A 17,641-nucleotide genomic window follows, 5' to 3' on the forward strand; every position below is an offset into this window, starting at 1 on the left:
CTCCTGCCTTTCTTCCAGAGCTCCCTGGCTGGGGTGGGAGCTTCTAGGCCCCTCTTTACCTGCCTAGGAAGAAAGCAGAACAGCATCAAAGCTTCTGGCTCCTTCACAGAGAACCTAGCACTGGGCATTTCAGAAGTTCATTTCCACCACGCTGCACGGTGAGCCAGGTTTGAGCCTATGTTGAGATGGGACCCTAGAGGCTGGGGAGGGGATATGACTGCTCAAGACTACCCAACTGGAAGGGCAGGTTATAGAACGCAAACACAGATGCCTGGGCCTCTAAGCAACCTGTCTAGGCCCCTCGACATGCACATCCAAGCTCAATTTGATCTCCAGGACAGGACGCTCACTTCCTTCTGAGTGGGCACAGCTCTGACCTCTGTGGAGCCTTCCTACCCAGTGAGTCAAAAGGGAAAGACATCCAACACTCGGGGTAACTCCTGAGCTTCAGACAAACTTGAGTGAGAATGGAGAGGTGTGCAAAGGCCTCCAGCTCCAGGCCAGCAGCAGGTAAGGACGGAGTGCGGCCGCCAAGGCTGAGGCACAGGGTCCCAGGCCTCCGCTGAGTGGTGGCAAGCCCTTGCCCAGAGCACCAGTGGGAACCCCAGGGGATCCCACGCCTCAGGTGGAAGGGCTGGCCCAGGCCCTGGGAAAGGAGCAGGACTTGGAGCCCTGGGCACACTAGCCCAGTGCCTCCAGCCCATGGACCCGGGCCAGCAGGCTGCCGCAGTCAGGAGGCCACTATTGTCTGGCTGCCAGAGCCTGGGACCGTTCAGGCTCTATTTTGGGCCTGGAGGAAGAGGAAAAGAAAGCAAAGAAAGGAGCCTGCTGTCCTGGGCAGGGGTGGGGGGAGGGGGTGGAGACACCTTCCCTGCCTCCAGAAAGAGCTCCAGGGCCCACTGTCTGGGAAGGTAGCCATGTTGGATCAAAGGACCCTGAGACCTCAGAGAAGCTGGTGGGGTGCTGAGGCTCTGAGGACCCTCGGGGAGGCCCCCCCCCCTCGCCAGGCCCTTGACACACACTTGGTGCTTGCTCACTTCAGCAAGAAGCAGGGCACAGCCTCATTGCCGTCTGCACCCCCTGAGCCTCCCACCCATCTCCCACCACCAGAAACCTGACACAGCTAATTGCTGCTCAGGAACCACAGCCGGAGATAGACCAGCTTTGCTCTCGCTGAGCTTCTACCATGCCTCTGAGTCGAGGGGAGGAGGGGATCAGAAATGTCTGTCTGATATCGGAGACGCACAGACCAATACAGCTGTCAACACAAACCAGTGACCCCACTCTGGCTCCACCCCCACCCCGCCTTCCTCACACTCACCAAGCCCAATGCACCTCCAGCTTCACCCCAGGGCCTTTGCACACGCTCCTCCCTCACCATGGCAAGTTCTAAGACCTCCCCTCTGACTGGCCTTCTTGGGCCTTCATTCAAATGTTCCCTCCTGAAATGCCATCTGTGACCCCCCCCCCCAGTTCAAATTGTCCTCCTTGTCCATCAGGGTGTTTCCAGTCACCCGTTTTGTTTGAAGGATCTTGGTCATTTCTGAAGTTCCCCTGCCGTGAGCTTGATTACTATTCTTTGGTGGCATTTGCTGTCTTTTCTGAGTTATTATTATTGTTGTTGTTGGGCTTTTTTCAACTATACGTGTATGCATGTTAGTTTCTCTGTGCATGTCTGTGCCTGGGAGCACAGGTGCTTTGGTAGCCAGGGGTATGAGATGCCCCTGTGGCTGAGTGCCGGGTGGTAGTGAGCTGCCTGGCACGGATGTTAGAACTCACACTCAAGTCCCCCGCAAGAGCCACTGAGCTGCATCTCTCCAGCCCCGTCTGGCTGGCTTTGTACCTCTGACATCCCCGCTGATGTGACATGGGGACCACAGCAGCTGCCCAGTGCTGCTGGTGGAACAAATGAGCGAATGAGCTGAGCTGAGCTCAGGCCTGATGCTGCAGGTCCAGGCTGAAGGTATCCGCTCCAGGGCTCAAGCACCGGGCTGTCCCCAGCCTCTGCCTAGGGAGAGAGTGCCTGCATCTCTACCATGTGTTGGACCAGTGCAGGGACCCCAAGACCACGCACAGCCTGAGCGCCGAGAGAGTCAGAGACTCCAGGCTAACTCCTCCTCCTCCAACACGCAGTAGCCTAATGAAAGCTCTGAGAAGACCTGAAGCCCCCAGGTTCTCTTACTCCTACCCCACCTGGGATGGGGTGGGGGGCACTTCGAAGGCTTCTGGATGACATGGCGTCTGAAACCCGACTAGCAACTGCTGTGGGATGGTCTGTATGTCAAATCTGTTGCTCTGATTGGTCAATAAATAAAACACTGATTGGCCAGTGGCCAGGCAGGAAGTAAGTGGGACAAGGAGAGAGGAGAATTCTGGGAAGCGGAAGGCTGAGGGGAGAGACACTGCAGCCACCGCCAGGAGAAGAGCATGTAAAGACGCTGAGAAGCCACCAGCCACGTGGCAAGGTATAGATTTATAAAAATGGGTTAATTTAAGATAAAAGAACAGTTAGCAAGAAGCCTGCCACGGCCATACAGTTTATAAGTGATATAAGCGTCTGAGTGATTATTTTATAAGTGGATTGTGGGACTGCAGGGCTTGGGGAACCTGGAGAGAAGCCCTCCAGCTACAAGCAACTATGAACACCCAGCCCCAGGTTTTCTCTTCACACCCAGGCAGTGTTACCAACCTGTACCCCTCAAGGGCCTGCTCCTGTGGCTTGGGATTAGAGAGCCTAGGAGCAAGACTCACTTACAAAGCAAGGTCACAGTACTGTTACTGTAACTGTAACGACACATTCCCTGCTGGGCTCCTGGGCAGAAAATCTGAGGTGGATCAGGAAGAGGAAGTGGGTGCTGGGGTACAGGAACCCCTGGTGGGTGGGTGGGTGCCTCTGAGGACTAGGACTAGGGGCACAGAGCCGAGCTAGGTCACGGCAGGGGTGTGCCTGGGAGCCCCACGACATGCACCCGCCTCCACACCTTCGCTAGCACCTGTGAGGAGGGATTCCCCTTCCCATTGTATGGCTGGGGAAACAGGGGGAGGCTGTTTGCCCAGAGCCAGGGACCCCAATCCCGTCTGTGACTCCTTCACCATGTGTCTGTTGTATTGCTCCGGCACCCCGCTCTTGCACTGGAAGCCCCCCAACACAGTGTTAGCGGCCCATGCCACTCTGCAGAGGTAGAGATGGAGCCTCAGAGAGGTGGTAACCACAGCCCTGAGGTCTCACAGCTGAGGGACTCGGTGAGACCACTCCTCTGCACTCACGTGCTGTGTGAACACCACTGTCTTCACGGACCACATTTACTGCAGCTTTGAACTCTGGTTCCCCTACTTGAGGGACAGAGCTGGGGCACCTGCTTATGCTGATACCCACGGCAGGGTCTCCAGGGAGAGGTGCCAACTGTCTTCCCCAATCATAGCTGGTACTGGTAAGCCCTGTGCCAGGTTTAGAGACCCAGACCCTACCATCAGGGATCCAAAATGCGTACAAGAGGCAGAGGCCAGAGGAGTGTGGGACAAGTGTTGGCAAGAAGTTTCCTTACTGCCCCGCCCACTGCCCACGACTCCCGCAAGCTGGTATCACAGCTGGTGTTGGGGAGGAGGAGAGGGGCAGCCTGCACACCTGCCCAGATTCAAGACCACAGGGTAAGGATGACCGAGAGGTCCCAGACTCTGCAGGTGCGTGTGTGCCCTTCCTGCACAAAACAGCCTTGCTCACCCACAGCTCCTCACGTGCAGTCCTAGAAATCACCCCGAAGATGCAGTCAGATACGCCCATGGGAGAGCCAGGTGCAGGGGCCAGCAATGTAGTGGAGGGGCATCATGTCTCTCATAGGCATTACCCATGTACTGGGTAACACTTAACAACTCCAAAGGACATGGTCATTGGTGCCATCCCCCCAGGGTTGGGAAAGCCCATAGCTAGAAGAACGGTGAAAAAGCTTCACGACCCCCCAAGGCCCCTCCATGGCTTCTCTGACCAACTCGAATACTTGCAAGGGTGGGGTGCTCACAACCTCCAGTGGGAACAGCCATTGTGACAAAATGGGGACAAATCCAACCAGAGGCAAGTGACCAGGTTCCTGCCACCATGGACGGTCCAGGGACCCTTCCCCCCAACCTGCTCCATCGTCTCTGAAATGTGGATGAAAATGAAGCCTTGGAGGAGCGGACGTGCCAAAGACAGCACGCGGGCCTTGGGCAGTGAAGTGGAGACAGGAGACAGGCTATTGGCCAGCCCAAGCCACTTGGCCCCTGCCCAGATGATGATACAACAGGCGGGAGTCAGACCCAGGTTCAGCATGACTCAGCTGCCCTGACCAGCCCTTGAGGTCCACCCCTCACACTTGTCAGCATCAAAACAGGTGGGTCAGGGCAACTGTCACCACCACAAGATCAGAAACCCAGGCTTCCAGACACAGAGCCGCACCGTGAGACATGGGCTCAGCTGGAGATGGCCACGCAACCCAGGCTCCAGGGACCAAGGGAACTCGTTCCCAAAGAGGAGTGACCACAGAGCGCCGCTCAGGACACTAGCCTGACTGGAACCCAGGCATCCTTTCTGAACCCAGGAAGGGGGCCAAACAGGTAGGCAATGCCTAAAGGTCACCTCCCTTTGCTATGCCTTTTGCAAAGGGGGTCTTCCATCCCTTTTCCCTGCGCTTGAAATCCTAAAGAGAAGCTCCAGGTAAATGATGGTAATGCTACCTGTGACGTCATCTCTCTCGAAGACTGCAGAACACGGGGAATCTGATGACCCTCGGTTGTGTCAGAATGGGCTGCACCTCCCGCTGCTACTGAGCAGCTGTGAGCCAATGAACATAAGCAATAAACTACTGTGAGATTTCTATTGCAGACAGGTAACATCTAAGGGGCCATGGGTGTTCCAGGAGGGCAAGGTCAGCAGTGATGTTCTTCAGAAAAAGGAGGGCCAGACACCGTAGATGGCAAAGACTGTTCATCCTGGAGTCTGTTGATCTACCTCTCACTGCTCCTCTCCTCCCTATACAAGAGTTTCTGTGCACCTGAGGACCCCAGATGGAACTCTGAGGAAGACAGCCTCAAAGCAGGTGGCTCTTGAATAAAACTGATCGGCTTTCAAGTGACACACCTTGGGGAAGAGTCTGGAAGTAAGGCCCCGGGTCTTAGGAAGCAGGGTCGAGTCCCAGACAGGACAATTCTCACAGCAGCAACCAAGACCCTCTCAATGGAATATGTAAGGGTGTGTTGTCTACGGATTGGAGTCTCCCCAATGACATCTTTGATAAGGGGCAGACTGTTGCTCTGGGATAAAGTCTCTGCTATTCCCCCAAAGAAGGTTCCAGAATGGTACCAATAACAGCGGGGCACTTACAGAACTGGGAATGATGCACTTAAAATCCCATGGCTCCCTCAATTCTCTCAAGATGCCATTTTCACTCCTGCTTTAAAACTAAAGAAAGGCTGGGCAGCAGTGGCACACGCCTATAATGCCAGTACTCAGGAGGCAGAGGCAGGCGGATCTCTGTGAGTTCCAGGACAGCCTGGCCTACTGACTGAGTTTCAGGATAGCCAGGACTACAAAGAGAAACCCTGTTACAAAAAAACAAAATAATAATAGTAATAATAATAAACAACAAGGGACAGGCTGGCCAACACACCTGTCTAAATTCACACAGCTGCCGGCACTGAGAAGGAACCAGGCAGCCCAGAGCCCACACTCCTAATCACCTGTGCAGCCTATCCCAGGGCACTGCCATCCTGGGGGATGGAGAAGGTCTGGGGAAGATGGGGGTGAGGCCTGCCTTTCCTGAGCCCCAGCAACATGGGGCTACCCCCTGCACTCCCTACAGCCCCTCCTGGAGATTCGGGTGTCTTCCTTCTCTATAAACAAGACTCAAGGCAAGGAAGTTACTTGCCAGATATGGTGGCACATATTTGTAATCTTGGCACTTGGAAGGCTGAGGCAGGAGGAGCATGAGTTTGAGGCCACTACATAGTGATGTCCTGTGGGGGGGGGGGGGAGGAAGTCTGAAGAGGAGGGAGAAGGGCAGTGAAGAGAGGGTCTTTGGCTCAAGGTCACTCTTCAAGGGTCAAGCACCCCGAGTATCTGAGCAGCGCTTCCTGAGGCTTCCCGGGGCCTCTCAAGGCTGCAGCGTGCTAACCATGCATTTGCAGCCCATGTTGACCCTGTTCCAGCAACAACCCTTACAAGAGACGGGTCTGGTTATTTCCATTCACGGACAAAGAAACTGAGGTCCAGAGAAGCTGTGCTCTTGGGCAGTGTAATATGAGTCTCTGGTACCCACCTACTTTCTGCCATGGGAACTGGGAATCCAGGCCGATGTTACTGGATGGAAGGAAGAGGGCCGAGGGCAGAAGGGAGGGATGAAGAGGCCGTAAGGCCAGTCTGGAGACAAAGTGGCCCTGAAACAGGGAAGGCAGGCTGAAGCTATTAGCCACAGAACCCTGGATGCGTCAGGGGACTAGAACTGGCCCTAGGAGAGCCAGCCCCCTATCCCCAGCCCATCTCCCATTAATGTGCGAGGACAGCCTGCTGATGGTGGATGCTGGGCCAGCTTCCCGAAGTAAGGCTCTTATCTCTGCCTGCCTGGAACTGCACTCCACACATCACCAAGGTCAGTGCCAGCCCAGGAGCCTGGTGCCCAGCCACGCTCCCCTCCCTGCCGACACACAGATCGGGCTAGTCGGGGCAGGCTGACTTGTTCCAGTGTCCAGCTCCCCCACAGACAGTGGAGATAAGAAAAAGTGACGTCTCTGGCTTCGGTATGCCCATTTGTCCAATGGGAGCTAGAGAGTCAAATGCTAACTTCCCATGATTCACGTGCCATTCTAAACGTATTCACGTTAACTCTGCCACGCTCAGAGAAGCCCCCGAAGATATAGTTAACGATGAGGAATTGGAGGCACATGTCCAAGCCCGCACAATCAGAAAGGGGTACCGCCAAGTTCTCTTTGGGCAAACCTGCCTGAATGCCATCACCAAATGCATGGGCTTGCCAGTGTCAGGGTATGGGCACAGGCCCTCCAACAACTAGCTTAGGACCCAGACAGGGACCTCCTTGCTTCCCGAGAGAGGCAGAAAAAGACAACTGTGAGACCTGGAGCCCCAAAGATTTGGATCCCTCGCTGGGGAAGCCGCCTCACCCACATTCTTTGTCTCTGAAGGAAGTACGGAGCCCAGCATGGAAGGTTTAGGATTGTTCCAGGCTGGGATCCCAGGGAACCTGGAGAGTTTGGGGCACATGGGACTCAGGATTGTGTCTCAGACCACCTCACTCCAGGCAGGCCAGTGGTTAGCAGCAAGCTAACCTTAGTCCCTCTCCTCAATAGCTCAGACCTGACCTCAGAATCTAAAAGCTCCCCCAGGGCCCCCAGAAATTCTAGCTGGGGCTGGAGGTCCAGAGCCTGGAGCAGGGACAAGCTCTCAGCCGAGCAAGGGATGGCTTGCCAGTGTTCCACCCACTGCATCTGAGAGGTCCCTTTGTGCCAGCTCTGCCCCACCCCCTACTTGCCATCTGCCAGGTCCCCGGAGGCTGCTCACCCTCGGCTGCCGGGTGCACTCACATGATGCCCCCATCTGATGTGAGTCAGAAGGCAGGGCCACCCTGAGGACCAGGATGGGGGTATGAAGCCCTACTCAATCTTAGGAAAAGGAAGCAACCCTGTGATGTGGGTCCTGTGTCGACATACTTCCCCCAACCTCCCCACTAGCACCTCAACACCCCTCTCAGGGCCCTGCCCCTTCCCCCTACTGCCTAGCCGCTCATCCCACATCCCAGCGAGGGCTCAGCGTCCACTGGGCAGGGGATCACCTACGGTGGTGCTCCCTTCGCGGCTGTCCGGCCCACGTTGCCGCCTACCCTTGTCATGCAGGATCCTGATTGAGCGGGCCATCCCCACAGAACACACTGCCCCGACTCAGCTCTACCTGCTCTCTTCTCTTCCCTTCCTGGCAGGTAGACTCTCACCTCTACTCCTTCCTCCTTAGCCAGGAAGCCATCCCTAAGCCTGAGGCTCAATCTAGCAGCCGGGGCAGAGTAGCCAGGCCAGACCCACAGCGCTCATCCTCTGCCCTTCCCACCCCGCTGCCCAGCCCTCTCACCCTTCCCCTGCACGGAAGACGGAGGCCCTCTGGCACGACATCGAGTATGCCGAAGTGACCCAGGTCAGGCGGCGGGTCTGTGGCTGGCTCATGCCTCCAAGCTCTCATTGTTCCCCTAAACTCTTTCCATATTGCATTCTCTGCCATCCATTCCACCCATCCATTCCCAGACACGGCCCCTCCCCCTTCCCTTCTGCCCAGTTCAGAGCCGGACTCACTCCCCCTTTTCTCACAGACCCTTAGCTCCTGCTGTCTCCTCTCGTCCACTCATCCCCCTCTAGAATCACACCTCCTAACAGGACGGAGATGCCACACACAAGCCACCTCAGACAGCCTCCTAATCAAATACCAGGAGCCGGGATCCCTCTGCCTGGGATTTTGGAGTCAAGTCGTTGGCCCAGGAGACAGGGTGGCAAAGACACCCCCATGCCAATTTAGCAACCCAGAGAGAGGCCAAGTGAGGTGGCTTTGACCAAGGTGGGATGTATCTCAAGTTCCTGGGGCTCCAACAGCAAAGGGAGAGAGTCTGGCTCCAAAAGCTAGTACAGCCTCTGAACGGGGCAGGGATGGCCACCCAGGGGCTGGTCTGAATTCTGGGGACCCCTCAGCAGCATGTAGCTCCCGATGACCAGAGCTGCCGCTTCCCACAGTCTCTGACTCCTGGGGGCGTGCAGAGAGGGGCCCCCTATACGTTCCAACTGACCTTATTGCTCACTGTGCCCCTAGGACAGCAGAGAGCGCTCAGTAGCAGAGTGAACACTTAAGATAAGCAACCTCCCTCGGCCTTCCGAAGAAGGCACCCGACTTTCCCACCATGTCACCCATCCCTCGCCACAGTTGCCTAAGGGGTAAGGGGACAAAAGGGATTCTGCTTCTACTCACCCCGCCCCCTCAGTAAAATGAGCCCCTTGGAGGCCCTAACGGTCACCACCAGATGGCTGGTTGGAAAGTGGGGAGGACAGGAACCCTGCCCCCATTTCCTACACCAGGGGAAGGGGGACTAAGGTCCTATCAGGCCCAAGCAGCTGGGGGCCCTGAGGTCTTGTGGTTAATGGGTGAGGAGCTCTTGGCCCCTCGGCCTCGCTTCCCAGGACCCTCACTCCAGGTGCCTCCTGTTCAGAGCAGATGCTGCACCGTGCCTTCCTTCCTGGGTTTCAAGTTGTTCCCTGGGGGCCCCGTCCTGTCCCTAAGGGAAGCTCTGGGGGAGGCCAGCTTCAGGGGCACCGTACTGAGCCCCCCACAGGGCCCTCTTCTGCAGCCAGAGCCTGGCGCTCCATCTCTGGACTTGCTGTGTGACCTCAGGCAAGCTGCCCGCCCTCTCTGAGTCTCCCTTCTCCCACACTGGTGATAGGGGCAAAGAGCTCTGTAGCCTAGGCAGGCCTTGAACTCGAGAGCCTCCCGCCTCTGCCTCCCCAAATGCTGGGATTACAGGTGTGTGCCACAACATCTGGCTGAGAACAGAGACTGGAAGGCCCCGGGCGCAGATGCCACACTGTTGGGCCCAAGACTGGACCATTCGAACAGCGAATGGCTCCAAACGTTCTGTTCCTTCTGACCGGGTTCCCTTCCTGGCAGCTTCCAGTTTACACACATCTCTCTACACTAGAGACATCCACCCCACCCCCCAGCTGTGTTCATCTGAGCCAACCCCACCCCCACCCCGCCCCCGAGATCCCTTTACATTCTACACTCTCTCCATAGCCACCCTCGGTCAGGTACCTGGTGCCAGGCAGAGGGCTCTGGAAGGAGCCAAGCAGCTGGACCACCTTTCAGGATTCACCTCCAAGGCTGAATCTGCCAGTCTGGGTCTCTCATGCTAGCAAGTGCACTGGCTGGGGGCGGGTGGGAGGCTCTTGGCAGGCGGCAGCCCCTCTCCCGGAGTCGCCAGCCTGTGTGGAGCCTTAGAACCGGAGGGAGGGCCGGGACACCCTCCTGCCCTTGCTCAGCTCCTCCCTTCAGGCTGGAGATGAGATGACTGGCTAACAGTGAGTCATGGCTTTTTCAGAGGGAGGCAGGAGGAGGCAGGGCTGGCTGACAGAGGTGAGGCAAGCAGGGACCTTGGGGGATGCCCATGACTCAGGTCTGGCAAGTGGGGACCTGGGTTTTACCTCTAACCATCTCAGAGCCCCGGTGCCAGTTTTAGGGATGGGTGTGAACCGGGGTGACTGGGCCTCGTCGCCCACCTATTATCAAGGTCCCTGGGGGGCTGCTTCCTGAAGTTCTGTCAAAGAAACCAATTTGCCATGGCCACAGGCCACTCAGATGCTGCCCCCTTCTCCAGGCCCAGCCAACCACTGCCCCTTCCTGAAGGGCAGCCTAACCTCCTCGGCAGCAGGCAGAAGCCAGCACTGAGTGGCAGAGCGGAAGGCACTCCTGGAGGAAGAGGGTGTCAGTCTGCCTGGCTTGAGGCCATGCGTGGCTGACTGCTGACCCCTGTCTCCGTCTCTGAGCGTCTTCCTAGCAGAGAGCCAGACCAGAGTTTCCCGCTCTCCTTCAATTTCAACCTTTTAAAACCCATGTCCTAGAGTCTGAGACCCCAAGGACGTCTGGAAATAGCCTTCTTTAGTCTGTCTGCTGAGCCAAGTGGGAAACTGAGGCCCAGGTAAAGAGCCCTTCTAAAACCTCAGAGAGAGCAATTTGGAAACAGGCCAACCCTACCATGCCCATTATGCTTGCTCTGTCCGGTCATCCGTGTTGGCTGTTCCCTCCACTTTTGAGGTTGGGGTGGGTGGGGGGGTGAGAGGGCGGGGGTGGAGGGAGGATGAGCATGGGCCTCCAGAGTGAAGTCTCCAGTCTTTCCTGTGCACATAGCGTGAACAAGCGAGCCCTAGGTGGCAAGAGCTGTGAGGATTTCACAACCTAAGGAGGGCAAGTGGTAACAATAACAATAATGGCAGTAATAGAATAACAGCAATCACACTGACTGCATTCCAGCCTTCCCTCATGCCCTCCTCACAGCACCTGCCCAGACACTTAATGAGCCTCAAGAAATATTCTCCAGGCATGTAGTGATGAAGGAAGAGGGCAAGGCAGAGACATGAAACTCAGAGAAGGGAACTAATTTGTCCAAGGCCACATAGCTGGGGACGTTGAGGGGTCACACCCCTCATCACCACCAGTATGTGAGCTGAGCCGGTCAGGCACAGCAGGGACTTGTCCAAGGCCACACAGCTGAGACGAGGGTGGGCCCATGGCTCTCAGCAAACATCTAGCAGGTACAGGCCCTTCACTCATTTCCACCATGTCTCCACCACACAGAAGAGGCCCCAGATCTAGAGAAAGCAAAGGGCTCTCGGCCACACCCTTCAAAGGCGAGAAGCCAGGCATGAACCAAGCGACTCCAGAGGCCCTGCTGAACGTTGACGGGAACATCAATAAACAGAGACCCACGGAAGGGCCTTCCAGGGGACAGCAGCGGGTGGGGGTGGGGGGGAGCCATTTTTGGAAGGAAACAGGATCTGTTGAAGAAATGGAGGCAGAGGGTGGGAGATTTTGAATACATGGAACTGGAGGGCTGGTCTAAGGCACTGGAGCCGTCGAAGGTGTTTGAGCAAATTATGGTCACAGACACACCGAATATGAGAGCTTGTTGGAAACCCCAGATCTCAGATGTGCCCCCAGAGCTGTCCCCTGGGAATCTAAAATTTAATAGGATGTCCAGGTGGTTACAGTGTGTGACAAAGCTTAAGTAGCCCGGTCTCTACTCTAAGGGCTTCAACAAGGTGTAAGAAGTGTGGGCAGGTAACAGGGCTCCAGTCGGGGCCTTGAAGATGGAGACAAAGCAAAGTCGGGGTGAAGACTCTCATGCAAGAGACCAGAAACAGAGCTGGGGGAAGTCAAACAGGGAGAGAGGAGGTGTCAAAATCATTCCTGGTGTCCATAGTTAGGGGTGGGGTGAGAAAAGGCTGCCCTAGTGCCCGCTGGGATGGGAACCACGCATCCTCTCTGCTTCTCACTGGAAACATGGCGGCGCCAGGGCTCAGCCACCGAGTTGTGACTCCATGGGAAGGGTTGTGGGATTACAGACTGGCGGCAGAGCCAGGAATGAGGTAGAGAACACAGGAAGCAGATGGTCGCCCCTTCTTTATAAGGGATGGAAGCGAGGCAATACGGATGAGGATCCAGAGCCAACTGGCTGCCGCAGACTCTGCCAGCTGGTGACTTGGGTAAGCGTCTCTACCCAGCCACCTCTTTGCTGTTGGCTGAGGATAAAAAGATCACCTGCTCCCTGGGCACTGAGGCGAGACTTCAGGGGACATGAACCCCAGGGTATGGATAAGAAACCAACAAGGCTTGTTGCCCGCTGCGGCTGCTGCCTGAGGCAAGGTCTGGGCACTGAGAAGGCTGGAGCAGGGGGCTGGTGGGACTTCAGGGGACCTCAGACCTCGATCTCTTCCTAACCCGCCAGATAGAACAACAGGTGCCCAAGCCCGCCTTGAGAACAGCAACAAGCTGGGCCCACCTGAACAGCCACTGCCTGCTCAGAGGTGGGTTTCTACTGGACAAGAAGAGTTCCAGCACAGCTTCTCGTGCAAGCTCTGTGGTCTTGCGTATTTTGGAGCACAATACCCAGCATCCTGGTGCTAAAATGCACACAGGGCACAAAGCTCCAGCTACTGAACGTCCAGCGTCCTCTCTATACAATAGGAACACCTGCTCCGCTTCTCAGAGATGGAGACTGAGGCCCGGAAAGAGCACCTCCCCAAAGCCACCCCACCATCCTATAGCCTGTACCCCAGAAGATGTGTTAGTACTGTGCTCCCAGCCACCTCCCTACTCCCTTTATTCCCGTGGGAAAGCCTCCTGCCCACAAGCCTAGGGGAAGCCACAACCCCGATGATAACGCCACCTCCCGTCATGCTGCCCCAGGGTCCAGCATGGATGGCGGTGCCCATGTGACTCAGCCACCCTCACAAAGGCAGCTGTGTGCCAGTGCCCAGAACAGATTTTTTCCCCACTGAGGGACATCCCCTTCCCCTAGCCTGGGAGGAAACCAGGCTAGTCCAAGATGAGGAGAAAGGGGGCCGCTCTCAGCCGTTAAAATGGGCTGCTGAGCCTCGTGGGGATTCAAGCCTGGGCCTGGGGTTCAAGGACATTGCGCCAGATGAAATGGAATGAAGGCTAGCAACAGCATGTGAGTTGAGCCCGCCCAAGCCTGTTTTCTGAGACCTTATTTGGAGTCCACGCCAGCTCCCTGGGGGCGGAGCCAAGCAGACACCTGCCTATATTTACCTGCCTCAGATTTCCAAGGCCCTGGGGTTGTGGTCTGGGAAGAGTCACAGCCCCAGATGCCAGCAGAAACTCTTTCATCCCCTCCTGACCACAGCTCTGTCCCTCTTCACCCCTTGCTCCAAACAGCAGTGGCACACTTGTCATATGCCATCCAAGTGGCTGGTGTTTTCTCCTACAACCCTGCTAAGGGCCTCTGCTTTATTTACAGTAGGAGAGGGAAGGAGACCGCCAGCCCAGTGCCATGACCTGAACTTTCAGGCCAGTTCCTTGCCCCAGGTCCCTCTTCCTGGTCCCAGTGATGCTTGACTGGGTGCCTTGGTCCCTGGCATGGGCACACATCCTTTCTCTCTGTTCTCCCCCTCATTCCAGCCTACAGGGAAGAGGCCACTCCAATCTCCTGTTCCCTAGACAAGTTCAGGCTGGCTGCCTCCAAGGCCGCCCCCACCGGCTGCCCTAGGAGGTGGGCATGCCTGGGTGCCCAGCTACCTAAGACAGGCAAACAGGACAAGAACCTCCTGTTCATGTTGTGGCATGATGGAATGTCTGACCCTCAGCTTAGCCACCCCCACCCCAAGAGCATTCAGCAGGAGGGCTGGATCCAGCCAGATCATGCTCAGAGAGGCAAACTGGCCATGCCCCCTGCCTCTTAGCATGTGAGCTCAGGGCAAAGATGAGGCACCTGGAACGAGCCCTCGTAGTCCAGTCATATGTCTGCCAGCCTGGGCCTGTCTTTCAGGATCCAGAGGCCTAGGGTCCCCCTGTGAGACCCTGCCCATCTCTGAACAGAGGTTCCCTCTGCAGCACAGGTGATCAGGGGAACCATCATGATGTGGCCTTCCTGCCCTGCGCTCTGCTCAGAAGCAGCCTGGCCTGGGGAGCCACTGATGGACTCCAAACCGCTCTCCTTCACTGCTCTGCTTCCCCACAGTATTGCCCCAAAGCCCCATAACTGCCACGGGAGTCTAGCATCAAACTGCTGGACCTTGATTTTCCTGTGCCTCAGTGTCCTCACTTGTAAAATGGGTTTGCTCTTGAGCATGTGATGAACTATATGCTTGCATACATGATTATGTGGATGCACGTGCACATGTGTGCACATGTGTGTGGAGACCAGAAGTCAACTTCCAATGTGTGTTTCTTCTTTTGTTTGTTTGTTTGGTTTTTGTTTTTTTGTTTTTGGCTTTTTTGTTTTTTTTTGAGACAGGGTTTCTCTGTGTAGTTTTGGTGCCTGTCCTGGATCTCGCTCTGTAGACCAGGCTGGCCTCGAACTCACAGAGATCCACCTGGCTCTGCCTCCTGAGTGCTGGGATTAAAGGCGTGCGCCATCGCCACCACCACCCAGCCCAATGTATGTATCTTCTTCTATCACTCTCCATCTAATGTGTTAAATGTCTTAGGAACTACATTTATTTAGTGTGTGTGTGCACGCATGCACACGCCCTCATGCAGGTACCAGAGCCACTGCATGCATGTGGAAGTAAGAGGATAACTTGCAGGAGTTGGTTCTCTCCTTGCACCATGGGGGACCCAGAGATCTAACTCAGGTCACTGGGCCTGAAGGAAGGTGCTTCAGCCTGACTGTCCCCCTGGCGTCACATTACTCTTTGAGGCAGGGTCTCTCACTGAACCTGAAGCTCATCGGTTCAGCTGGACTTGCTGGACAGCAAACCTGGGGACCCTCCTGTCTCTGCCTCCCCAGGGCTGAGACCACCTGAGGTCCGGCGTGAACCACCAAGTTTGGCTTTTTACATGGTACTGGCCGTTCAAACGCAGGTCTTCATGCATGTACAGCAAGTGTGTTACCAGCTGCGCTCTCTCCCTAGCCACATGGGTCTGCTCTTAAAAATGTCCCCAGTGTGCAGGGACAGAGGGACTTCCATCCTTTATGGCGTCTCCCTGTCTCAGCTAGAAACCCAGACCTGGTCTGAGGCGACCAGCAGTCCATGCCAGCTGCTGCCGACTGTTCCACACTGTGCCCATCTATGCTGCCCTCCCCGGGTCCTGCCCTGTGAGGTTTCCGTGCCAGCTGCTCAGACAGCAGCTCGGGCCATCTGTCTCTGATGAAGCAGAGAGGCGTTAGCCCAGCTGTGCCAAGGCAGGCCAGGGAAGCCCAGAGAGGCTTAGTGACTACCCACAAGGTAGTCCAGCAGTGAGAGAAGATGGGGTATAACTTGCTTCCTCTTGAGGAAAACGCTATGCCAGGTCACTTACTGCGGGAGTCTCCAGGACCGGGATCTTAGCTGTGCCCTCCTGCATGCCCACATCCATGTCTCAATACATGCATTGCACAATGTGCTGAGGTATTGGCTGTGGGAGACTCGCTTGGGAATTCACAGAGGACACATTTGTTTCCCCGCCTGAGTGACCAATAGGGCTGCCGTCCCTTCCTCCCGGTTTCCCTCTCCCTCTCTTTTGAGACAGGATCTCTCCATGTAGCCCAGGCTGGCCTAGAACTCAAAACTGACCTGCCTCAGCCACCCTAGTGTGGAGATTACAGACTCAGGTCACCCCGCCTTGCTCCAACTTCTCTTTTGGTAGAATAAAGAGCTGGAATCCTAAGTACTTTGTAGGAATCCCACAGAGCATGGGGCCCCCTAGTCCCAGGAGACCCCCCCCACACACACACACACAACACCTCCCACTTTCTGCATGCCCCTCTGCCTAGCAGCCGGGGAACCCCCCCAGGGTCTCCCACTAAGTGCTGGGACGCAGGTGGCTCAGGAGGCATAAATGGAGTGACGGCAGATGCTCATTAGCAGGGGCTCACTGTGCAGCCCACATGCCTCGGGGAGCCAGGCTGGCAGAAGCAGAGCAGCGGCGCCAGCCGCCCACCTTTGTCTGGCTGGGTGGGGGCCCTGAGCCAGGGCTGGGGGCTGGGCGCTGGGGCTCTCGAAGCAGTAATATGCTTTCATATCTGGGGCCCTGTCTACCTCTATCATGGCACAGCTGGGGCCATGGCCAGACAGAAGGAATGCCAGGGTCCCACCAGAGGCCATGGCAAGCCTGAACTTTTCCTCCCTGTCCAGGTGCATCTTTGGCCACCATGTGGGGGGGGGGGGTTAGCTGGTAGAGGAGGGGAACCTTTGACTAGACTCTTGCAGATGGGGTTGACAAACCTGGGCTGAGAGGCAAGGGGACCCTTGGCTGGCCGCAGCAGAAAGAGACATACCTGAGCTCTGCCCCTTTGCTGGCTCCCCAGGAAACCCTGCCTACCTCCTCTTCCTCCGCAAAAAAATCAAACAAGTAGGATGGCCTGCTGCTAAACCGGTTCCCCATGGCTCTCGGAAGGAAACTGCTCTGGGAGCACCAGGGGACGAAGGCGCAAATGGGGTTCATGCTGCCATTCCTCATCCGCATGCCAGGGTCCAAGCTTCACTCTGGCTTCACATCGGTGGTCTCCTTCTGAGCAAAGAAGGACACACTTCACGCCCCGCCCGTATGTTCCAGTGCCTCCATGTCAGCGTGCACAGGCCACATTCTGAGCAGCAAGGAGTGACCTCGGAATAGCCACAGCCTCTAACTCAGTCATGCCCTGGGAGACACCAGGGACCAGGCACAAAAACCCCCAAGCATTGAGCTGAACCTGAGACCAAGGTCAAGTGAGCTGGGCCAGGCTCAGGCCATGCCGTGCCAGCTGCCCTTTCTTACCTCGGTCTCCCTCTTTGGACAGCAGCCCCTCACTGCCAGGTCTAGGCAGGCCCTTCTGTCGACAGCTTTTGCAGCCTCCTCCCGCTAGGTGCCCAGCGCCGAGCCTGAGTCTAACAGCGGCAAACTCAGTCCAGGTGAGGCTCCACCTACCCTTCTAGCTTCCGGTGCCGGTGGCCCTCTGACATTCCTGAGTTTCCTGGCGAGGTTTGAATGGTCTTCAGCCTCCGTGGACTTTTGGCGTCTCTACCCTGGACGGTATGAGCTGTTCTGTGTGAGGCTGGGGTCACCCCGTCTCTGGGCTTCAGAGACCTTTCCAGACTGTGGAAGGCACACTGCCACGCCCCCACACACCTGCAAACTGCCAGCCCTTTGTGGCTTCTCCCCGCCTCCACTGAGCTGGGGCCCCACCTGAATCCTGCCCCATATCCTGTCTGCAGGGCAACACAAAGAAGCCACAGGCTGGATGCGGGAGGCCTCCAGGGCTGTGGGTGGGGTTCCCAAAAATATCCTGCTGGACTAAGGTGGATGCAGAGCAGGCAGAGGATGGGAGCAGACACAGAGCTTTTTCCTAGGCATGGGTGGTGGCAGCTGTCCCAGGTATCTTGGGAAGGTGCCAGGGGAGAAGTCCAGGCAAGCTCCACCCTGCAATGGAGA

At 56.5% G+C, this 17,641-nt stretch overlaps 1 protein-coding gene across 3 annotated transcripts in view; it reads right to left on the minus strand.

Moving 5' to 3' along the window:
- Positions 1–17,332, minus strand: part of Adgrg1 (adhesion G protein-coupled receptor G1) — a 37,462-nt gene extending 20,130 nt beyond the window's left edge. Inside the window, exon 1 of one of the 3 annotated variants that reach the window (XM_076571650.1) lies at positions 16,988–17,332. The gene's annotated coding sequence lies outside the window, so the exon portion shown is untranslated. Of the gene's footprint in view, positions 1–9,826; positions 10,070–16,987 lie in introns of those variants that run through there. The other 2 variants (XM_076571651.1, XM_006985236.4) reach the window with 2 other exon arrangements.
- Positions 17,333–17,641: the final 309 nt, after the last annotated feature.

Source organism: Peromyscus maniculatus, chromosome 5 (genome assembly GCF_049852395.1).
Source record: "Peromyscus maniculatus bairdii isolate BWxNUB_F1_BW_parent chromosome 5, HU_Pman_BW_mat_3.1, whole genome shotgun sequence".
Lineage (NCBI taxonomy): Eukaryota > Metazoa > Chordata > Mammalia > Rodentia > Cricetidae > Peromyscus > Peromyscus maniculatus.